The 25,452-nt window shown below is 41.7% G+C and overlaps 1 protein-coding gene across 17 annotated transcripts in view; it reads left to right on the forward strand.

Annotated features, from left to right (window-relative positions):
• lrrc7 (leucine rich repeat containing 7) overlaps positions 1–25,452 on the forward strand; it is a 120,154-nt gene that overhangs the window by 26,056 nt on the left and 68,646 nt on the right. For 16 of the 17 annotated variants that reach the window (XM_034146920.1, XM_034146921.1, XM_034146913.1 and 13 more), the window contains one exon: positions 4,950–5,230. The gene's annotated coding sequence lies outside the window, so the exon portion shown is untranslated. Of the gene's footprint in view, positions 1–4,949; positions 5,231–25,452 lie in introns of those variants that run through there. The other variant, XM_034146930.1, reaches the window with a different exon arrangement.

Consider the following 25,452-nt stretch of genomic DNA (forward strand, 5'->3'; position numbering starts at 1 on the left):
AATTGGACAAATAAAAAAATTGGTACAGAGGTGAGCTGATTCAGCTCAAAACACATTTTCAGACTGATCGATATAATTTGACATTCTGCACTAACCAATGCCTGGGAGGAAATTTGTATTTTGAAACTGCAGCTGGGCCCATTTTCCAATTTGTATTATCTTCTGTGCTACTAGTCACTAGAAGAAGGATCCCTCTCTTTTTCTCCTGCCATACGGCTCTCAGTGTTAAGTTGGGCGGAAATACACTCAGTTTTAATAAATGATAAGGATGATGTATCACAAGTTTAGCAGAAACTCTAACTCTCACCGAACATACTCCAGGCAATGTCGCACAGTGCTTCAAATCACAAGATTAACCAGCATGAATTTAAAAGTTCAGCACTCAAAAAATCAAATCAATCAAAATCAAACTCAAATGTCTTGCCAGATTTAAAATTATTTTAATTAAAGGAAAAGTATTGTACCCAAGTCACAAACATAAGAACACATTGGCGTAAATGTATTATTTTACAAAACACTTATTGTAGTTACAAATCCACACATAATGTTTTTTGCTAGAGATAGTACCTCAATAAGTCCATCACTGTGATACTTCCTGTTGAAGCCTACTATTATAACATTAAATGTTTAAGATAACATCAAAAATGATGGAAACATTTTAATGTTGTACATGAAAACAGTTGATGCCATAAGTCAAGCTAATTAGATAAATAACTGGGCTCACTCAAGCATTCAAAGATATCTCTTGTGCAAACCCGCTTCAAATAAACATCCACCAGCTGGAGGGATGACGACAGCTGAGCTTGCGAGTCACGTACATCAACTTCATACCCTACATCCAGCTGGTATGATTGGCTGAAAAGAGTGAGAAGAGATGCGTAAATACAGAAAAATAATGATAGAGCAGACTAAAACTACTTCTTGTAAGCATCACTAAATGGTCATCTTATTGTACATTATGATTATACTGTAGATTGTACAGTGGCACAATCAGCATCTGGCTACGGTGATTCACTATCATAGACTGCTTATACAATACATTACCAACAAGTGATAATAAAGGAAATGGGTGGTAACTGAGTCATTAACCTAGAAAGAGTGATAGTATATTTTCGGCTGCAAGGAGGCTTTTGTTTTGAAAGGGAAAGAATGATTGACAAGTGTGGAATTGCATGTTGGAAAATAGAAGCTGAGAATAAACTCTGTCTTGACAATACAGTATATTTATAAACAATACTTGTATGTGTGCTCGTATCTAGGCCTCTCTCTCAAAACATAATGATACATTCGACTCAGGCCTTTGTCTCCATAACGAACCTCCCTATGACTCATGCTGCATCGCCATGGTGACAAGCATCCCCACATTATTGGATGTCATTTGGATTGTTTGGACAGACAAACTGACACAAATGCAGGCAGGCGGCTGCTGTTATCTCACTGTTGGTTCTCACTGTTCATCGCAGCTTCTGTGAAAAATATTTTTTACATTACCGAGCAATTCTTCCATTTCATTTGTGGTCTCTAGAGATTTATTGAGGTGTTAATCGACTGTAAACAAGGAAGAATGATGCAGAAGTTTTGTGTTGAGGGCACAAGAAGTCACAGTGCTCCTCACATTAGTCACCATGTGTGAAGGGAAACAAGTGGTGTGTAGTTAGTGTTGTAGCTCACATTAAACTTATGTAAATAGTCTGGCTTTGAGAACATTCTTAATATGAATCCATTTAAACTCTTTAAGAGGCACTTTGCATAACTGTTGGTGAGTTTTCAACTACCACTGTCATATCCAGAGCGCATGTGTGTGTACGTGTGCTCATGCCTGCACTGAAAGAATTGCAATATTCGTGAAGCCCCTAACCATTTTAATATATTTAGTTAATAAACAATGCAATATTTAAAATACAATTGACAATTAAGTTGTAAATATAAGAAACCTTAAATAAGACATCTTATAAGTGGTAAAAACGATCAAAGTAATGTTAAACTAGAAAATGCATTTCCTGCTGAAAATGCGTGCGAATGCTGTAAACTGTGTACATTTGTTGCTGAATTTAGCTGAAAATGCAGAAAAAGCTGAATATTTTATTAGTTATTGGTCTCTGCTGCTTTAAGCTACAAAAACCAAGTAAGTGTGTTGCTGATTTTGGCGGAGAAATGCAGAAAAGTGAAATTATTTGAATCAAAATTGTTACAGCTCAAATGCATTGCAATGACTTTGTTGAAAACTTGAAAGTGAACTGTCAAACTGGAAGAGTAGGACACATAGTGAAGAAGCTTAATATTTTAAAGAAAATGTTTAAAAAAGGTATAAACAACTAAATGTATGTCAATGTCCTGAAATAGCTGAATAATTTAATAGTTGAATGGTTTCTGTAGCTGAAAGTAGGCTGAAGGAGTTAGATATTAAATGTAAGTAGTAGTGAATGAATGTGTATTAAGAAGAGAAAAGAAAGTAAAAAACGCTTTGAAAAGTAGCAGAATATTTGAACTGCAAACGTTTGAACTAAAACCATACGTCACCAATAATGTATAAAATATGTGGAACATGTTGAAGTCAGTATGAAGTGTCCATCAGACAGAAAATAATAGGCTGAGACAGTCTGTTAAACTCCAGTCTGTGTGTTTGTGTTTGAGGTGACAACGTTATCAAACACCTGTGTATGTAAGCCCAGAGATCAAAGGTTACCACGGTGACAACGTTATCAAACACCTGTGTGTGTGTGAGCCCAGAGATCAAAGGTTACCATGGTGATGTGCAGTGATCAGTGAGAGGAGAGCATTTCCATTGTTCTGAATGAGAGATAAACCTCTTACATTTCTAACTATAGTTTAAAAACGGTAGCTGCTATCAGTAAAATGTCAACGCGTGGAGGATGTCCGGACCCTGACGAGCATCTGAGTCTGCTTTTTGTGTACCTTTGGGTCAATAATGTGGCATTTTTGGCAGATTTACTAAAGGTGTGCAGCTGCTGCTCTGAGGAAAGATCAGGCTGAATTTACAATGGGCCTTAATGGAGACATGTTGAAAGTTTTTGTCACTTCATGCCCTCAAGAGGCATTTTGTTGAAATGTTTTGCTTAATCTTGTTTTATTTTTCAATGTAGGAGAGGTTTTCCCACGTTTTTCATGAAAAATGATGTCCAAGGAGTGTAGGGTTTGGGAATTATGGCAGGTTTAAAAAATGTTTTTACGGCGAATTTCAAGCTCTCCTCCACTCTAGCTGTGACATCACGCACTCCAGCCGTACAGCCTTAACGAGCTGCGCAATACACACTAATGTTAAAATCTGAAGAAGGCCTCTTTACCAATCTCCAAACTAAGTTAATATCTCAAAACGTGTAAAATATATCAAAAATTGTAATAACTGAATGTCTTGTGGTCATTTTAAAGTTTGAATGAAGTCTCTAGCTGAAAGTATGTGGAAGGAGTAGCATTTGGCGCATAGTGTAGGTAAAAGAGGATTTGAAGGTTCCTCCCATTGAGTTACATGTTAAAAAAAGAGTTTAAAAAGCTGAATATTTCAAAAAGTCTCTGCATTTGACGCATCCTAGTGTTAGGAGCAGTGGGCTGCCATTATGTACGGCGCCCGGGGAACAGTGTAGGGAACGGTGCCTTGCTCAGGGACACCTCGGAGGCACTTGGTCTTGCACTGAACTGGTGAACTGGTGACCTTCCAGTTGCCAAGCCAAGTGCCTATGGACTTCGCCACCACCACCCTAGCTGAAAGTATGCTGAAGTTATTGAGAGGCAAACTTTGGGTTGAAATAATAATAATAAGAAGAAGATGCGGAAGAATAAAGATTAGAAGAACTATAGTGGAACAGCATTCACACTAATTAAACATGTAAATTACTAAATGATATATGCTCACAATATGACGTCCAGACCAATACAAAAAGAAGTAACTTTGCATTTCATTTAATGTTAAAAAATAAAAAATTCAGAGGAAGAATTGTGAAACATGAATTGGACAATGATTAATTTAGGTATTATTATTATTATTAACATTTAGATTGACTTTTAGTGTAACAGACTCAGACAAGGCTTATATTCGCAATGATAACTCAGTGTTAGATCTACAACTAATAGAAAACGATCATAGTCTAAGGAGTGTGCTAACAGAAGACTGATAATAGAAATCACACGATGCAGGGGCAGAAAATCAGTATTCAAATATTTGATTCCACTCTTTAATAAAGCTGCGATCGTCTTCCTTCAGTGCCAAGAAATACCCTTAGTTATTATGTGACAAAGCATCAACCCGAGATTGTAGAACTGAGATTTTATGCATGCTTAATTTGAACTGATTGTGTTAATGGAGATGAGAGACAAGTATTTTATTTTTTAAGTGACAAAGGAAAGTGGGTTCAAGTCATCACAAAGCACAAAGCTTAGTTTGGGGGTTGCTAAATTATAATATATGAAGATTGGTACTGTTAATGTTTTGACAGTTCCCTAGACTTTGTTTTTGTTTCCATAAATACAAAGTGATTCATTCCTGCAAAATTTGACTCTGTTGGTGCATAATGTGTCTGTGTTTATACATGTTTGCCGAAGAGAATGCTATCTCCAAGCACCATTGCTAAAGTAGCATTACAGAAATGTAAAACGGTGGCTTGAAATGGGTACTATTGGGTATGGTATTAGGGTCTTTGCACCACCTAAAAAAGAAAAATGAGGAGATGGTGTTTTCAACCTAATATCATATGTTTGTCTGAAGTAGCCAGCTAGCTCCAGCTGGTAAAAATCGTTTTGAGCCAGTTGCCATTCTAGCCAACTGTCTACAGGTCGACGGCTCGTTTTTGACTGTCTCAGTCTTAATTCAGGAATTTCAATTTATTCGCCAAATCAGCCCCTTTGTAAACTGCTCTTGTGTCAAGGTAGAATGCCAAGCCTGAAACAACTATAACGAAATGTGTTTTTTTCTTCTTTATACTTTGTTTGCACAGGAAACATACATGAAGACGGCACAAGAAGATTCCTCGAGAACACTGCTCCTGACCACTCAACCAAACAACATTTGCCCAAACATGTCCAGCAGAGTTTGGTACCCATAAGGCCTTGCATGGGCCAAGTGGGTGGGGTTACACGGAAGCAGAGATGAACCTGACCAACCACAGGCCGTCACCCGGGGATATAAGCTCCACCCACCACTGATCTTCAGGGTGACTGACAGCTGGACCAACGCCTCATACACCGGCATCTGAACTTTCATTGGTCCAAAGTACAGGTAAAGAAAGGAGGGCGATATTCTGTAGAGTCCGTTCTTAGAGTTGTTTTTGTCACTATTAGCAGTTCCTAATTATCACCCTGATTATAGAGCTGGAGGAGGGGTGTTGAACATGGGAGCTGAAGGGGGAGGAGGTGAGGAAGATGAGGTGTGGGAGGGAGAGACTAGGGTGAAAGGATTGAGAGGTTCAAGATAGAAAGGCAAATGAAAACATAATGTTAACCCCATAAAGAAAAAAAGAAAAAATATTCGTGAGAGGAGGAATCTTGACAAACATGAACATAAACTACTGGCTGCCGAACCTGATCTCTTTCCTCATTCTGTCTTTTGCATGCCTTTGTCATCTGTATTCAGTTATAAAGCATTTTAATAATAGCACAAACTTTCAGTGTGTCCTCGAAGTATTTGTGGTCTTGCACTCTGTGTGGTTGTACACACAGAAGTGATTGAAAGTAATTGTGTGAATAGTGAATGAAGCATAAGAGAAAAGTTCAAACCCTGCGTACTTTCTTACCTCTGCACCTGCATACACAATTGTTGTCTGAATTGGGAGTGATTGTCAGAGTGATTGTCAGGTTTTGGAAAGAAACAGTCCTTTCAAATCAGATGTTGGACAGGTGTGGAGGTTACTGTTATGGCAGGAAGAAGTATCACCAATTGATGAACAACTGTTTATAAGCAATTCACAGTAAAAAAACAAGTGAGTAAAATACAAAGAAGTCGGCCTACTAAGTGTGTTTAGAAAATTAAAATTGATTTTATGACAACGTACATATTTGCATATTGTGGCACAAGTTTAAGCCCATCTGCGTTAAGATTCTCTTACTGCCACCAATTGAGAAATGGAAGAAAAGCTTAATATTGCTGTTTACGGCCTCCTAAAGCTTTAAATATGAAGTATATATGAGGTATAGTGTATATAAAGGTAAAGCTCCTCTTACTTTACCGACAAAGTACTCCCAGTTGCTGTTAAGAACCAATATCCAAAACACAATCAAGCTCTGCCTCTGGTCTGAACACACCTTCAGAATATTGTACCAGCAACACATTAACCTAATATGGCTTGTGATGACTCGTTTTGTTGGCACTAACAGATCACAGAAAACCTAATTAACCAATCATCATGGAATTGTTTCAAATAACAGATAATACTCCAACAAGGACAAGAACAGATATAAATACCTGGATGTAACAATGTAAAACAAAACTGCTTTAGAGCTGTGCCAATAGTGGTTGCTACTAGCAACACACATTGCACAACAGGGTTTCTAGCCACCCACAGAAAAACTGCAAAGTACTCTTGGCTGTCCAATTAATGGAAATCATGTTCCTATGTAATTTGAATGAATCACTAAGCTGCTATTGTTGGAACTTGATAATAAACAGCACAAACACACAGGTAGTGGACTGACAGGGAAACTGCAGCTGTGGCAGCAGTAGCAGCTGGCAGATCTGCTTTGTTTTACCACACGAGCCACTGAGGTACAGGATAAGCTGTGAAAACAATGAGTTGATGCTGAAACAATGTGTGCTGCTATCTGTTGTTTGGAACTTCATTTGATTCAAAGCTGATTGTATTACCAAGAACACATTTTCTGCATTGTGTCACTTGAACCAATGCTGAGGCTTTTTCACATTTCTGGTGATCAGATTTCTAATTGTTATATATAATGTGTGCCAAGAGGACAGTAGTCCACCCTGGGAGAATGGGTCTCATCTCCTGAATGTGTTCATTTGAATTTCAATGCAATCTGCCAACTCTTTTTTGTTGTTATTTTCCTTATTGGAAGCTTGGGCAGTATTTTTTGGTGTGAAGGTGGTACATTTTCTTGATACAAGTGTTTATTTTAGGTTCGGAGCGAAAGATCCCTCTCAGAAGATTAAATAATTACTTAAAAAACATGAAAAATAACTTTTGATAGACTTGATTATGAGCTTACATTATTATAGCATGTACATGTTGCTCAGGATTTTAAAAACATTTCCAGTGAAGGACCTTGAATGATGAAGACTATCATAAGATCTTCTACTGATGGGCATGTGTGTACTAAATCAGAAATGTTATGTTACGCTTGTGGATAGACTTTCTTATTAAGTTCCAAATGTGTGACGTGGGAAATTAGTTTATTGCCCATGGGTTTATCGACAGAGTGTGTCACCAGTAAGATCTGATTATTTCCCATCTTGCTTCTTCCACATCCTTCAGAGGAGGTTTTTATTTCCTGGTGAACTACTGATCTTCCCTTTTTAACTCTAAATTAAACCCTGCATAAGTATGCAGTACTGTCATGAGCTTTCTGGCACACAGCAAGGACTTAAAGCAAGTATAAATGTGATCTACGATACTATATGTATCACTAAAACACTCTTTGTGTGTATGTGTGCGTTTTTTTGTGGGTTTCTGCGTGGGCATACATGGGCCGAGTTAAGAGTAGCTACCTCATTGTGTTTCTCTCTCTATATCTCTCTGTCTACTGTTGCCATGGAAACGTACTCTTCTCTGTTCGCTGAGTCAGGAAAAAGAGGGTGTAATTTAACTGGGGTGGTCTTATCAGAATCACTAGGTGGCATCTCAGGCATGTCTACTAAACAACAGCACACCAGTTATGGGACTACACATTACATTTAATAAACTGAATGAAGCGTCCAGTTGGATCTCCTCTAAACTAACCACTGTTGCTCCTATGGAAATGCAGAACTGTTTTAGCATCCTTTATCTATTTTATTTTTTATTTTAAAGTGGACCTATCATGCTATATTTTAATAATATAGTGTAGGACTATACCTATATAAGGCATATTTATGCTTTAAAAAAAAAAAAATACCAAACATCATGCATTTTAGCCATGCCTCATTTCGCTCAATTTGCACTTTTTTAGCCCTGTTTTTGCAAGGGCTGATTCTGTGAGAACAGCACCACCTACAGGCCTGGCCTATGTACTACAGCGTCTCCAGCGCTTTCGAACGGCAATGGCCGTGGCTGTCTCCTCCTGATTGGTGGAGTTGGCCCAATAGCCGTAGCGCCACCTGTCCTGGACGTCAGGACAGTGTTCAAATCTGGATCAGTTTTTATCAGATCCGTTGCAGCCCCTTTTTTAGAGATTTGGGTATGGAGGAAAATAGAGAGGGTTGTGTTTTCTGACACTTGGTGAGTTCCCTGGAACACCGGGGACACATATTCATGTATAAAAGACGTACAAAAGTGCATTTTGCATGATAGGTCCCCTTTAAGTTGTTAAGGTGAAAAAAAAGAAAGGGGCACTTGATCTTCCAGGAAAACTTCTACTTTCTAGGAAAAAGTCCATCTCCAGGAGTGACCTCATTTGCACCTGCGGTCAAAATGAAGTCATCATAAATGTTTCAACAGCCCTGCTTTTCCAGGCATCATATAGGATTTTTAAAAATCTATATCCCACTGGCCTACACCAAAGATGAATCACTGTTTACTGTACCGACCGTGTGATGTAAATCCAGGGAATTAAAGAGATAGCTCCACATTCGCTGAATACATTTACTTGCCTTCTTTCCCAGAGTGAGATGAGTTATGTTTTAGAAGCAAATGTATTTATATTTAGTCCTGTTTAGAATATCCATGTTAGTTTTTGTTATAAGTTTTCTTTTAGTAAAGTAAAGTCTCGGAATATAATCTTATCCCAGTCAAAGAAAACTATTTTTGTGTAGATGTAGAACTGAAGTCTTTTTTTAGTCAGCAAATTATAGTGATCATTTCAGTCGATGTAGTCTAGCCAAATGATCTCCTTGTTTGTTTCTCTCTAGCCACGTTGTTTAACTTGAGTAAGTAGGTTACTTCGAGTGCTTATTGTGTTCTGAGGCTGTAGTCCTGACATGGGACATGCAGCAGAACTACATTTCTCAGAAATCTGGTATTATTGCAGGATCATATACAGTAGTCACAGTTAGTGTTAAACTACTTTGGTGCGGATGTTAATCATGGAAAAAGGTTCTTGACAAACTCATAGTTTTCTTTATTAACACTGAGAGAGGACATAGCAGGATTTTCGAAAACACATAAAGAGCAGGTTATGTGCTTTTAACGTGTTCCTGTTTATTCTTTACACACTGCTAAAACTAATGAGGTGTAACAGCCATATACTACATTCTCCATAAAGGTTATACTGTAAGGTTTTGGTTTGAACTGTTTCAGAGAGGTGCTAATTCATTTTCTAGGAGGCCGTTTGTAGTGAGTTGTATTGTACTGGCATTTGTTTATTTCTATTTATATCAATGAGGCTAGGTTAAATAGCACAAACACCTTTCTTTTGTTCATCTTACCACACACAAATTTACAAACATACGACTACCTTATCCAATTAATTATTTTTTCTAGATTTAAGAAACTCTGCAGGGTGTGTGCAAGATAATGTATGTAATATTTGTATTTTTTGGACAAAATGCTTCTATAAATAGCAGCTTTTAGGAGTGCCATTAGCTTTGTGATTACAGTTTCTTCTCCATGGAAGAGGACAGTTGAGCAAGAGAGAATATTTGGGCAAGATAGAAGATTTGGGCAAGTCAATAGTAATTGAAGCGATTGCAAATGAATCCCATGGGACTGTATCTTCAGTCTGAGCTGAACTGAACAGAGCTAATGGCTTTTGTGAACAACTCCAGTGCGATTTACTCCTGGGGCCACATTACATGAACATTCAAATGAGAAAATCCTATCTTAATCCCATTTAAGAAAGCAATTTGGAGGTTTTTTTTCCCCGAGACAGAAGAAGTGTGGCTGAATGCATTGTCTGTTGTCAATCATGGTGTTATAATGCAATCTGTAAATCGCCCTAAATCTTCTGCAGAGCCAACAGTTAACTTCATCTGATAGCATGATTCAAGATTGACTTCTCCCTGAAGTTTTGTGCACTATTCACTGTTTTGTCAGGAATCTCAAAGTCCTGACTTGCTTCATATTGCACACATCTTCAAAATGCGACACAAAACTTATTTTTTGAAACTGAAATGTGTAAAAGTTTGCAGAGCTGTGGGAAAAGTCCATTATGACGACCAAGCCACAATTCTCTCTCAAATGGTTTAGTAATTTCTCAGAGCATAGTTTCAGGAAGCTGACTTTGGCTTAGTTCCAGTGTAAACTGCAGAAAATACACAATACTAAAGACAAATACATACAATATATGCATCCATTTAATTCCTTTTCAAGGTAGTATCCTAATGAATGGGACCTAACCCTGGCTCACACACATTGAATATGTAATTTGATTTAGGCTAGAAAAGGGCGTAAGGCGTAGCATTTGCTATCAAACCGTGATTAAGATAATGTGATTATGCGCTTAGTTAAATCATAATCACATTGGAATATTGTTGTCGCTGAGTGACAGTGGCAAGACAATACATTTGCGGAGACAGGGGCAAACCCTCAAAGCTTATTTAAAGGGGACCTATCATGCAAAATGCACTTTTGTACGTCTTTTATACATGAATATGTGTCCCCGGTGTTTCAGGGAACTCACCAAGTGTCAGAAAACACAACCCTCTCTATTTTCCTCCATACCCAAATCTCTAAAAAAGGGGCTGCAACGGATCTGATAAAAACTGATCCAGATTTGAACACTGTCCTGACGTCAGGACAGTGGCGCTACGGCTATTGGGCCAACTCCACCAATCAGGAGGAGACAGCCACGGCCATTGCCGTTCGAAAGCGCTGGAGACGCTGTAGTACATATGCCAGGCCTGTAGATGGTGCTGTTCTCACTGAATCTGCCCTTGCAAAAACAGAGCTAAAAAATGTCAAATTGAGCGAAATGAGGCATGGCTAAAATGCATGATCTGTTTGGTATTTTGAAAAAAAAAAAGTATAAATATGCCTTATATAGGTATGGTCCTACACTATATTATTATAATATAGCATGATAGGTCCACTTTAACTGCAGAATCATAAGCAGAGCTAATGCAGGAAAATGAATAGAAAACATTTGAGAAGTCCATTAACACGGTGGAGAGGGTACGGACGCAGCGAGGGCTGGAACGCAGAGCTGCTTTTTATTTTTGGCTAAACTAGTATCATTAAGGGAATTCCCTATTTGGCCAGTTTACAGGCAACTAGTGCCATTTGGAAAGTTCACCGCTGAGAATAAAAAAAATAAGCGTTTTTGGCCCATAATGATTTTGGAGTTTGCCCAAAATATTGAAGGACTTTATTACAGCAGTGATGAAGTACAGTCATGCAAATCACACAAATTGAAGAGACACTTTTATATCTTCGTTCACTTTATTTTATTAGACCAATTCAAACATTTTCTATACTAGTACTTACGAGGAAGCCCTGGTTGCATAACAAACAATTACATGACTGTTCAAACAGTGTACATGTACTAGTGTACAGATAGTGTTACATTTATTTAAGTTTATTTTAATTGTTCACTTGTAACCATGCTTCTGATAAATATGTCATGTTATTGCAGGCTGCTCCTGCATGCTGTATTCTGGTATTTCCAAGTGACATGATGTGAGTCGTATTTCTCCAAAGCATTTGCTGCTTATCTTGTGCTGCCATAATTGGCCATTGGTGAAGCCCATCGCAACTGTAAGGTATAAGGGAGGAACTGTGACTGAAAAATAATTATGAATACAGTTTGTTCAATAATGTCCACAATGCTGCTAATAACAACTGTTTTCAGAAGCTCATTAGTGATTTTTGTTTTTTATGTCATCATTCTAAGGGTGCTTTGTTCACTTATAGTAGTGTTGGGACTTTTGAGGTCATTTCACATTCATTTAATTTAAACTTTGCATAATGGTGTTGAGGGCTCTTCATTCACATAACAGAACGTACAATTCTGTTATGCCATTTCTAACCTAGCGTATTTCCTAATTTATGATCTCCTTAGTGAAATGTAACACAAAGACGATAACGAGAGCTGTGTGTTGGTAGAGCAGCAGCTTCAGCCTGTGTTTAGGGTGCGTTCAGGCGCAGTAAAAGTGTAGGTCACGAAACATGGAAGTCAGGACAAGCTGTAATCCCTAAATTCTCACTTTGTATAAAAGTATATTGGATAATAGAAGCTTTAACTGGAGTTTTACAATATTTAAAGCTTTTGAAGTACAATTTATTATTGAGGTATTTTTGTCACTTTCCAAATAACCTCCCATACTTTTTTACACTTGTGTTTTTTGGTACAGATTAAACAGTCAACCGAGAGTGTGTTAAAACATGAGCACTAGTTTCCAGGTTTAGCGCTAAACTAATCTAGTCTGCTGCTAGCTATAACCTTAAATTGAACGAAAGAATATGAGAGTGGGATTGTTCTTTAAGGTCTCATCATATTGGGTTGCATTGTTGTGAACATAATAACTTGACTTAAAGAATCTACACAGAAGTGTTCCTCCACCTTTTCTCTGTCTGTTTGCTTCTCGGCTGTCTCCTCTTCGTCTCCTCAGGTATCCTTTCTTATCACCGATGGCATGAATGTTGTCATAGCAATAGAGAGCATACAGTGAAGTGAGAAAGGGAAGAAAGAAGAGGGGTGGACAAAAAATGGAAGACAAACTTCAAGGTTGAAATCAGCACTTCATCCATCTCTGCATCACAGCATCTGTCTTTCTCTCTACATCTGTGGTCTTCTTTTTTGTCTTCACATAGATTGGTTTCCTAGATCTTCTCTTGGAGTTTTCATCCTTTCCTTCTACCTATCCCTCCAGCTTTATCTTTAATCCTTCATCCATCCCTCTGTGTCCTGACTTAAGGGCCAATTATACCTTCTGGGTCTGAGAAACATGGTTTATAAATCACACAACTACACTTCCCCCTGTTTGTGTGTGTGTGCTCTATATGCAGCAAGACTCCCCCTCCATTGTAAACAGGGAAGAATGTGATTCTCGCTTGAGGTAAAGTGCTTGTTAGCTACATTATTTACTTGTTGTTGGAGACGTTGTGGGATGATTTAAAGCAGAGAATCAAAGTCACGCAGGATGTCTCCTGACTGGAAGGCTGTCTCATTAAAAGGTGACTTCCATTATTATTTTATCATGTCATTTGAATTTTTTTAAAAGCTAAATCCACTGAAATGCATACTTTATATGATATATAAATATTTACAATATATCTATGAAGAACTGTCACCAATTCAGTTTTTAAGAAAGTTGAAAAAAGTTAGTGGACTTTAATAATTGCATGAAATTATAAAATGTTAATGTCTCTGTGGTGTATTCTATGAGCTGGATGGGGAGCGAGACAGTGTACAGTATGTGTGTGTCTCTGTGTTTTAATCTCATTCATATATTCATCAGAAGGCAGAAGTGCTGATGCAAGTGTGAGGGAGAGGAGGCAGAAAGTGTGAGATAAAGTGCGAGGAGGAGAAAATAATCTAGAAATGTATCTATCCATCCATCCAGAGTGCTAATAGTGATATGTGGTGTAGACATTAAACATGCAGCACATATATGAATGATGTAGGCATTTAGAAACGAGGGCAGGATTTTCCTTTCTTCTCTTCCAAATGAATTTTATTAAGGATCAAAGGGCTATAAAATCCTCAAATACAGACCAAAATAACATTGTTAATCCACACTCTCACTGCGCAAATGCATTTACGCTTGCAAGCTTACGTCACAGTGTACCCAGCTCCCTGTCGTGTCTTATTTAATGTTGTGCCGACAACACAAAGAGAGTAATGAAACAAAGAAAAGTGTACTGAAATATGATAAGAGTGAAAATCAGCCAAACGGCGGGAAAATGGAGAAATATTAAAACTACAGATAAGTGAGGAAGATATGAGATAGAAACGGGATGATAGAGAAAAGGGGAAAACCTAATTATTGACCTTTGACCACACAAGTAGCTACCCATAATTCATGTGGAGCATGGCCATACTGTGGACAGCTGGCTAAATCTCACAGCTAACCAGGTGCGACATGCATTGGCTTTTAAGATCTGCGGCTGCATGGTTCGCCCAGACGGAGGCTCAGTTTGCCCCTCCGCGGAGTAACTGATGACGCAGTACGCTCGTTTCGGCACTGGGAAGCTCCACTGCGACCCGGACGGTGGGCTATATTACATCTCCCCCTGCCCTGGATAAATATGCAGCGTTCAAGGCTTTCCTGCTAAAGACTTTCGAGCTGTCACGGTCGGAACGGGCCCGACGCCTGCTCGCTATTCATAGCCTGAGAGACAGCAAGCCTTCCGACCACATGGAAATGATGCTTAACCTGCTAGTTACGGAAGAACCCAATTTTTTGTTCATAGAACTGTTTCTTCGGCACATGCCGCCGCATGTTCAGACAGCGCTCGCTAACACGGCTATTACTGAGCCCCGCGCTTTAGCCGAAGAAGCTGACCGGTTCTTCCTGGCCACCCAGCATGTTGCCCCTGAGGTGCTGGCCCCAACACGCAGCGGCACCTTCCCTGGTAGAGGCATGCCACCTAGCAGAAGCTCCGGAGCCGGCATCAGCGACTCCAGCCCTGGCCTGTGTTCTTACCATGCACGCTACGGGGCGAAAGCGAGGATGTGCCGTCCCCCCTGCACCTACAAGGCAACGGGAAACGCCAAGGCCTGCGCTCGGTAGTGGCCGCGAGCGTGGGCACATCCAACTGGCTCCTGTTCATCAGGGACACCCTCTCTGGTCGCAGACTCCTTTGTGACACAGGAGCCCAGCGGAGCGTCCTGGCGGCTACGGTGGTGGACGCCGCCGGTGGGGGCCACGGCCCACCTTTAACGTCCGCTAACGACACCCCTATTCGCACCTATGGCACAAAGACAGTGGACCTGTGTTTCGGGGGTCGGCGGTTTAAGTGGGATTTCGTCACGGCTGACATCTCCTTCGCCCTCCGCGGCGCAGACTTCCTGTGCGCTCACGGACTGATGGTGGACGTCAAGAACAGCCGCCTGGTGGACGCACTGACATTTGCCTCGTTCGCATGTACCCGCGGCGAGGCGTCATTCAGCGGGCTCTCCAGCTCACTCTCACAGGGTGACAAGTTTCAGCACCTTCTCAGTGAGTTTCCCGGCTTGACGCAGCCCACCTTTTCCGCTGCCACTTCCAAACACGGGGTAGAGCACCACATTGAGACTGAAGGCCCCCCAGTCTACGCTAGGGCCCGGCGGCTCAACCCTGACATGCTGGCAGTCGCCAAGTCGGAGTTCGTCATCATCCGCCGCTCAGACAGCCCTTGGGCTTCGCCACTCCACATGGTCCCTAAATCAGCCGGTGGCTGGCGACCGTGTGTTGACTACCGCCGCCTTAACGACGCCACTACGCCACTACGCCAGACCGCTACCCGGTCCCTCACATCCAGGACTTCTCTGCACACCTGGCGGGCAAGTTGGTCTTCTCCAAGGTGGATCTGGTGTGGGGCTACCACCAGGTTCCGTTGCACCCCTCGGACGTCCCCAAAACTGCGGTGATTACGCCGTTCGGGCTTTTCGAGTTCCTGCGTATGCCGTTTGGACTTAAGAACGCAGCTCAGTCCTTTCAGTGGCTGATGGATTCAGCGCTCAGAGACATGCCATTCATCTTCGTCTATTTAGACGACATCCTTGTCGCCAGCTCCTCCTCTGAAGAGCACCAGGCACATCTCTGTGTCCTTTTCGCAAGGCTCAACCAACACGGCCTGATTCTCAACCCGGCGAAGTGTCAGTTCGGGTTGTCCTCCATCCATTTCCTCCGGCATCTCATCAGCAAGGATGGAGCCGCCCCCCTCCCGTCGAAAGTGGAGGCCGTGTCCGCCTTTCCACGACCGCCTACAGCTCGGGCGCTCCGAGAGTTCCTCGGGATGGTGACGTTTTATCACTGGTTCATCCGCCAGGCGGCCCACACCATGTGCCCGCTGTACGAGGCCCTCAAGGACAAGTCCCCCGGCCAGGCCATAGACTGGACGGCTGAAAGGGAGGCCGCTTTCGATGCCACCAAAGCTGCCCTGAGCGAAGCCGCCATGTTGGCTCACCCGTCACACAGGGCCCCAATCGCTATCACCACCGACGCGTCTGACTACGCTGTGGGCGCGGTGCATGAACAATGGGTCGACCGCGCCTGGCAACTGCTCGCCTTTTTCAGCCGCCAGTTGACTCCCAGGGAGCGCAAGTACAGCGCATTCGACAGGGAACTCCTTGGTCTCTATTTGGCGGTTCGCCACTTCCGTTTCCTGCTGGAAGGCCGGGAGTTTGCGGCGTTCGTGGATCACAAGCCACTTACTTTCTGCATGTCCAAAGTGGCCGAGCCGTGGTCCGCCCGACAGCAACGCGAGCTTTCGTACATCTCTGAGTACACCACAGACATACGACACATCGCTGATAAGGCTAACGTGGTCGCAGACTGCCTCTCCAGAGCGGTCATCGGAGCTGTGCAGCTGGGCCTCGATTACCTCCGCATGGGCGCTGACCAGGCCTCTGACCACGGGGTCCAGACCCTCAAGGCCTCGGTCACGGGATTACGCCTGGAGGAGGTCACGGTCGGTGACTCGGGCACGAAGCTGTGGTGTGACATCTCCACGGGCCAGCCTCGACCGCTAGTCCCTGCGGACTGGCGCCGACCAGTTTTTGAGGCGATTCACAATCTTTCCCACCCCGGTAGGAGGTGGAGTGAAGTTGGTGTCGCAGAAGTTTGTGTGGCAGGGGCTTAAGAAGGACGTGAGGTCCTGGGTCGACTCATGCGTCAACGGGCTAAGGTCCACCGCCATACTAGGGCACCTTTTGCGGTTCCTGAGAGGAGGTTTGACCATGTCAATGTCGACCTCGTAGGTCCACTCTCATGGTTTCACCTACCTGTTTACGATGGTGGACAGGATGACCCGCTGGCCCGAGGCCGTTCCCCTCACCTCGACGTCGGCTTCCAACGACGCCCGCGCTTTCATCGGCATGTGGGTGGTGCGCTTCGGGACCCCGTCTGACCTCTCCTCTGACCGCGGTTCTCAGTTCACCTCGGAGCTGTGGAACGCGGTTGCTGTGGGTTTGGGGGTCAAGCTGCACCGCACCACCGCATATCACCCCCAGGCTAATGGTTTCTGTGAGCGGTTTCACCGATCCATGAAGGCGTCACTGCGTGCCGGCTTGACAGACGGCAACTGGGTGGATAAGCTCCCGTGGGTTATGCTCGGCCTCAGGTGTGCCCCCAAAGAAGACCTGCAGTCCTCGTCGGCGGAGCTCGTCTATGGCCAGACGAATTCATTCCCGCTGCCACTGTGCCCTGGTCTGCGGCCGGCAGCGCTCCTCCCTGCTGGAGACCGCCGGGACATTCACGCCCGTCCCCACGTCGCAGCACAGCAACCCATCTTTCCGGGTGTCCCCCGGTTTACGGTCAGCAGATTTCATTTTTATTCGCCACGACGCCCACCGCGGTCCCCTGCGGCCCCCTTACGACGGTCCATTCAGGGTCATACGACACAGGGTCAAGAGCCTGGTGGTGGACGTTGGTGGCAGGCCTGAGACTGTGTCCATTGATTGGATTAAGCCTGCTCACGTGGACGTTTCCAGGCCGTTGGAGTTGGCCCTCCCATGTCCCGCCCCCTGTGGGGATGCCCTCGCCCTCGTTGGCCCCCCTGCCCCTGCCCCTGCCCCTACCCTCGCTTGCGGCCCCGCCCTCCTCTGCCCCTGTGGTCCGTACGCGCCGGGGTCGGGTGGTACTTCCTCCCAGGCGCGAGGATTTTGACTATGGGTGAATTCTGGGGGGGCTTGTGTGGTGATTGACATTATTCACCCACGGACCTATGGGTTGGGGTATTGTTCCGCACGGACATTTGAGTTAGCCGGACTTCCTGTTTACCCCGGTCTTGTTTCCCGGGCTTGAAGCTGTTTACATGTTGTTCAGATGCTAAATAAAAGTCTAGCTTGTACCTTTGATACCCCGCCTCCGAATCCCGTCTCTCGGCACTACAGAGGTGACATATTCAATTGAGATGAGCCTACTGTGTGCAATCAGCTGTTCCAGATGTTTGACCGGATGGTTGCTTGTGCAGTTTATGTCATTCCAGTGTGCTGGAGGGGTAACATGAAGGCTGTTCCTAGTTAAGAGGCTTAAACTGGTTTCACCAAGCTGGCCAAGTAAATCACCTCTGCTTTGGGCCTGATTGGGTTTTTAGACTTGGACCAACTTCAGAGTCTTCAAGAGCTGAGGCTGTTTCTTTTTTTTAGATCATCTGTTGAAGTGAGCAGTACAGCAAGAAAATAACTTCCAAGTATCTCAAACTTAAAACAGGTGTCTGGGATTTGTCTCATTAAGATCTGGTATGTTTCCCAAGAGATGGCACCCAAATTGAAAGCCATACATTTATTTTTGTATTTAACCTTTATTTAACCAGATGAAAACATTGAGACAAAATCTAATTTACAATGCTGACCTGGCTAAGAAGACAGCAACGTTACACATTCTTACACATAACACGGACATATAAAATATAGAAAACACAACTAAGTAAACAAAAAGACGAAAAGCAGTCACTACATTGTGCACATTTGGGACAGTAAGGTACACTACTTATTACTGCAAGAGCAGCTGGTGGTAAGGACCTCTTCACCTCTATATCTTACCTCTTACCCCTTTCCCTCAACATATCCTAGGGGAGTGCATTGACGTAGGTAAGTTGTGCCTCTTCACCTCTGTTTCTTATTTCTTACCCTGTTCCCTCAACCTATCCTAGGGAAGTGCATTGACGTAGACACGTTGTGCCTCTCCACCTCTGTCCCCTACCTCCTAGGGTCAAAGTTCATATGGCTAGGGATTACTTTGACCGAGATGCGCCGGCCCGTGCCAGACCAAACAGGGCTTTTATAAACTTTTGGTTTTACTACAGGAGTTTTTAAATAGGTTTTTAAACACAAAATATTGACCTGAGAGCCCGTTCACCACGCTGCGCTCCTACCTGATAGTGTTACGTTATTATGAGAGTGCTCTCATACTTGTTATTGTCTCCTTATACCGCACTGTGAATGAATTAAAAGTAAATATATAAGTCATCATGAACACAGTTCTGTCCATCAGACAGAGGGCTGTGCCTCCTGTCATCATTAACGGACGTCTCTTTAAAATGACCGCTCAGAGGAGAGGATTTCTAATTTCTCTAACCGCCTGCTGCCTCCCCTCCTCTCCTTGGTTCCCCTCCTCGACTCCTCCGCTCGCATCTCCTGTGGGCGGGACTAAGACACGAGGATAGGAGTCGAGGAGGGGAGTCGAGGAGGGGAATTAGAGAAATGAGAAAGGGCCCGGGCTGCGGTGGTTTGTTGATCCATGTCGTCTTCTTCTGTTTGCTTTAATCGAGGCTACGTAGTTATGCAGCGCCCCCATCGTCAGTAAATGGAAGTACTACAAAGAACCCCGTTTAGTGCCGTTATTTCACAAGTTTTGTTATACACAGCTAGGAAAAAAAGACCTCGGTGACCTCAATGGTGGATACGGCCCTGCTTGTCTTGCCAGTACTTGTTGAGACATCTATCTAGTGTAAACGAAAAATATTCTCTGTTGCGGTATCAACCACTGCTACACATGTTGACATGCTTTGCCATCGTAAACAAACCATCACTTTCTCTGTTCTGTGCCAACATCAAAACAGTAACTTTAATACCACAGCTTCTCTGTGCAATTCCTCCAGTTAGTTCTGTAGTCTTAATCCTTAATCATCCTTAATACAAGAACCGAGTCGCTATACGCTTTACTGCACTCCAGTTACCTAGCAACACCCATTCACAAAATGCCATATAAGGGATAACGCAGTATGGAAGCTGAATGTACTCTCAGATTCAGAAAGAGAGGTAGAGTAAAAAGACATTAAAGGGAATTGGCTTTTCATGAGTAAACAACCAACCAGTGTTTATCCGGCTCAACTCTGTATGGTAGAGGCTTTTTGGAGCTCAGTTGTCAAGCAGATTGTAGTTTACACTTCTCATGACCATATCATGTTGAATTTGGCTCATGAACTTATCACACTACTTGTAAGATATCTGAATACCTTGCATTGAGTTGTGTTGTCTTTCTTGACAACAGCCAGTCAACCCATAGTCAATTATTTTAAACCGATCTATGTCCTTCATAAACTGGAGCTGCTTATCCGATCCTGTACACAGTATATCTCCTGTATGCACAGTGGCAGTCAAATAGAAGCTTCTACCTGCTATGTCATCCCATGTATTTGCTGTCGTTCCTTTGCACGTCTCTACTTTGTCAGTCAGTTGTTCAGCCTGCTGGTCATCTAGCCAAACAGCCAACCAATTAGTCATCTCAGTGGGAGCAGACTAAAACTTGGCCTTTTCCCACACATAATCCCTAACCGATCGTAAGGCTTACAATACAGACAGTAATGGCATGGTGCACAAAACAGCTTTAAAAACTAATCTGTTGGACTGTGAAAAAGAAAATAAAACTGAATGAAAAACTCATGAAACTATTATGGCGACCATGGATATTTCAAATTGGCAGGAAATAGACTGTGGGACAACGCTTCCTACTGTGCTGCTCTGCCCTTGTCTCATATTGTCTACTCTTATCTGTAATTGTTTTGATCTTACTGTAGATCAGCAGGGCTCAGGCATGTCAAGGGACAGATTAAACAGGCAATACAAATACCCTATTATTTTTGGGGGGATTTTCCCTTTCCTGTAGTGTGCTATATAGGTTTGTGTGCATGTAAATGGTCTGCAAAGGCTTAAATCCCAAAGTTCAGGCTCTTCAAATGTGAAAACTACTGTTTCAAACTGTGTTGTTGTGTTGACGAGCTATTGATTAATTACCGCTCAAAGTAATACCTCAATGCTTTGATAAAGGCAGAGTAAAATATCCTGATGAATGAATAAGTACCTCTGTTTTTCTACTTCCTGATTTAGCAGAAAAACTATTTTTTTAACACTCTTACTTCTAATCTTCTTTGCCTTAACCGTCTATGGGGGTCTTTTGCAGGTTTACACAATTAACCTTATTTTGGTTGTTCTATTCCCTGGGGGCAGATACTGCGAGCTAAGTTGCTGAGTTATACACTTTTATGTTAAACCGCCTCTAGGCAAAACTCTCCATAAAGCAGAGATGTAGTGTATATTTCTCTGGCTTTTATTTTGAAAGAGAGAACGCGACCCAGAGGCAGACAGAATTGCAGTATAGATGCTTATAATTTCATTAATCCTCACCAATTGCTTTCGGCAATCAATATTAACTTCATAGTGATAAATTCAAACAAAAATGTTATCCATTGCCACTTTAAGTTAAATCAGTGTAGTTAAAGTGGAGACAGAAACATTTTAATTATACGTATAATAGAGAGAGCGGTATTGATTCATAATTTAAAGACCAGGACGAGGAAAATACATGTATTCCCTTGCTTAAGGTGCTAAGGAAAAAAACTGGGTAAGTGTGAGTGTGTCTATGTGTTTGTGTGTCTGGGGTCACTTCCTTCTTCACTGCCCTCACTGGTTGGTGATTGGAGTTGACTTAGTGTCTTAATGAATCAAATTATGATCTCTTTTCACTTATTCAAAGACCTATGAATTATACAAACCTCAATGAATCGTTCACCTAAATGAATCATTTTCTGGTTCATGTGTGCATTTGTGTGGACTGTATGAATGCAGTTATATAGAGTAACAGTTTACTGAATACTGGCTGCTCTGCTCTCTTTTTGTGTGCAGTATGTAGGGGTTTGGTATAGTATATGGTTGTGTATTGATGGGATCCATCAGACTTATTTTACTGCCATACAGTAACAACTATTAGTTTTGCTGTGATATCTCCCCTTTAAAATAAAAATCAATAGAAGAAGTTAAAATAAAAAAGGTTTGTGATCCAGGAACCATTGAGGACGGTTGAGTCATTATAACCAAACTTCAACCACATAGAAGTTGGTATCAATATATTTCCCTTTAAACTTTTGGGAGGCAGTCATTATTTACTTGCGATCATCTTGTAGTTATAACATCTGGTCTAGAAGACAAATTAGGAAGTCTTGGACTCTCTGGGTTTTCATCCAATGGCCAGAAATGCAATTTGTACGGTCTTGGTGGTGTTCTTAAAGGTCTTGGTGTCTACATGTAGTCATTTAAAGTTATTTTTAGAACAAATTACTACACAGTGCTGAGCCTCATCTCAAATGAATCTTCTTTTTTCCAACCCGCAGATGAAATACAATGAGTTTACAACTTCTATGCATAAAATACAAAACTAATTTCTCTACAGGCAATACAATTAAAACAACGTTTTTATTATGGTGAAGTTTTCTTTATGTGAAAAAAAGGAGAAAGAATTCAATAATAAAAAACAGCCCAAATAATTGTTAATAATAAGTTGAAAATAAATAATAATATCCATAATAAGGGGGATTATATTAAAAAGTGAAAACACCAAAATGTATCTGAGTCTCTAAGGCTAAACTGTAGCGGTTGCTATAAGAAACAGAATATTGAATAAGAAATTGCAGAATAGTTTGCATTCACTTTGTGGCCTTGTGATTAAGTGTTTTCCCCGGGTACTTTGACTTTGGTGATTTACAATTTGCTGCCATTTATAAAGAGGTTTCAAAGAATAGACCAATATTAAAAAAGGCTTAGTTAAGTTAAGACTCCTCTTATTGGCTAGATTTAGTTGTTGCTTGGCAACATTAAAGGTGGGGTAGGTACGTTTGAGAAACCGGCTCGAGATACACTTTTTGTTATATTCCATGGAATGCTCTTAACATCCCGATATCAATGAATATCTTAAGTGCTTTGACAAAAAATCCATAAAAAAATGTCATCTGTGGAAGCCGTAGTACTGTAAAAAGCACGACCAATCATTTTAGCCGGCCCGGCTAAAATAACTGGATGGCCTACCTGCCTGTCAGCTTTCCATCTGTGCACAAACTTATCTTGTGCCCTCATTGGTCATGTGCGCGTTCGTGTGTGTTGGAGGAGGGGCTCTGTAAGGAAGTGGCAGATTTTCTCTGGTTGTGTATTTTCAAATTCTAGCGATCTCGAGCCGGTTTCTCAAACTTACCTACCCTACCTTTAACTTATTGAACATCTTAATAGGAAGCAACAATTGAGGCTTCTGAAACTTAATGACACCATGTTTTTTTGTTGAATCTGCACCAGGCAGTTCTCTGCATGCCACCCTATACCTGCAGGGTGTCATATCATACTCATATCATCTCTTTGGGAAGCAATAATGTATGTAGTGTGTGTTGTGGATACTTCCCCGTCTTAGTACATATGTATCTTCTTAATCTGTATGCTTTTCAGAACATTCATTTGCTTAACCTTAACTATCACAACTACGTGTGTAAACCCAAATGCCCTGTCGTTTAACTCAACCCTTACTCAAACCTTGTTCTAAACTTAACTCTAAAAACAAGTCTTAACTCCCAAATAGTCCACAACTGCACAAAATGGGAATCCTGACGAGAATTGTTGTTATTTCCATCTATCACTCATAGTAGTGGTACCAAAAATAGACGAGGTCTCTACAGTACATGTACAGCAGAGTGATCTATGTTTTATAGCAGATCCAAGCTCTAAACCAGAGCTGCCCAGAATAGGACCTGTGGGCAAAATCAGCTGAATCCAAGCTGCCTTAAATAGGACCTGTAGGCATAACCTGGCTCATGTAAAATGAATTTGGCCCACCAAAGTGTTACACACACGGTCAAATCTGTTTTCCATGCATTGTCTTTACATCTGATACATTTGCACCTGAAGTCAGCAACAATGCTCATCTTACATTTTAAGCTAAATCAGAAAATGTTCATAAATAAATGTTTGTAGTAAAGGATTCTGGACTTTCTAACATCTCCTTAAATAAAAGAAAAATGTGCAAATGACTATGCATGAACGTTCACACTCAGTAATACTTGATTGTGTTCAACTGACATTGAAGATTGATCAATGATAAAAAAAATGGAATTCCTAAAATAATCGCTAAAAGCAATTATGTTTTTATTAGTTTCATTTGGGTTTGGACTATTGAGTAAATCAGTCAGTCATAAACAGACACATCATGAAGCTCCTCATATTGATTTCAAATCATTGTAAAGTGTTGCCTCCTGTGGCTCAATGCTTTTATAAAAAGATGCACGACATTTCTGTAATCAAAGTGCAAGAGCGCATTTAGAGAAAACAGGAAATGAAAAATAGAAAGAAATTCAAGGATTCCTCAACATATTACATGATACAACTATACATTGTAGCCATTTAGACACAAGTCATTAAAATATGCTACTTACCATCCTGTCAATAAACAATCATTCAATCATCCATTTGGGAAAAAGGTAAACCCCTTTATTGTATTACAAGAAAATGTTTCATTCTTTCAAAACCAAACTTCTTCTGTACACTTTGACTAAAAAGCCCCAAGGTCTCTCTGAGTTGTTGCCAGGCAACAAACCCAGTTCCAGCTGCTAAACAGGACTTTGGCGTGAACTTTTTTTAGTCTCAAAGACCCTTTATCCCTGATGTTAAAATGTAAAGACAGGATTTTTGGATTGGAGTTTTATCAATTTGTATGGGTTTTGAAAAATCCTTATCCCAGGAAGAGAGAGAGAGATGACTTGTTGACTGACAGAGTGCCTGGCTGGCCAGCTTCCTGTTTTCTCCAGACTGTTGTTAAACTCAGTCAATCTTGGAGAGTCCCAGCGCTGCCATCTGGGTTTTACTGGGGCTTTAGCCTGGCACTGCCAACTGGCACAGATGGCATAAGGATACTATGTGATTTGTTTGAGTAGAGTTGAATACGTTGGAGTGAAGTGAAGCTGAAGGTCATCTTTAATGTTAATTTATCAAGGGTCAGAAGTCAGTTCAAGCCATGATAGAAACCCTATTTTATCTTCACGTCCAGAGCACTTAATGCCAAATAATGTGTTTCCGAAACTTATTTCACAGCTTCAGATTGAAGCCTTTTGTTTTTGTCAGGACCTCCCAAACGCCCGGTCTTTCTCCTGTAGTATCAACTATGGTCTACATTATTTGGATATAGATCATGAGATAAGTCCCATATTTGGAGGCATTTAAAAAACTGCTATTGGTTAATGTGATTTAAAGTGCAGTACTTGTCCCTATAGGAAATATCAATCAATCAATCAATCAATCAATCAATGTTTATTTATATAGCCCAATATCACAAATGTAACATTTGTCTCAGTGGACTTCACAGTTTGTACAGAATGTCAGTATGACAATCCGACACCCTCTGTCCTTAGACCCTCACATCGTACAAGGAAAAACTTCCAGAGAAAACCCACAGTTTAAAGGGGAAAATGGGAGAAACCTCAGGGAGAGCAACAGAGGAGGGATCCCTCTCCCAGGACGGAC

The sequence above is a fragment of the Trematomus bernacchii genome, unplaced genomic scaffold (genome assembly GCF_902827165.1).
Source record: "Trematomus bernacchii unplaced genomic scaffold, fTreBer1.1, whole genome shotgun sequence".
Classification (NCBI taxonomy): Eukaryota; Metazoa; Chordata; class Actinopteri; order Perciformes; family Nototheniidae; genus Trematomus; species Trematomus bernacchii.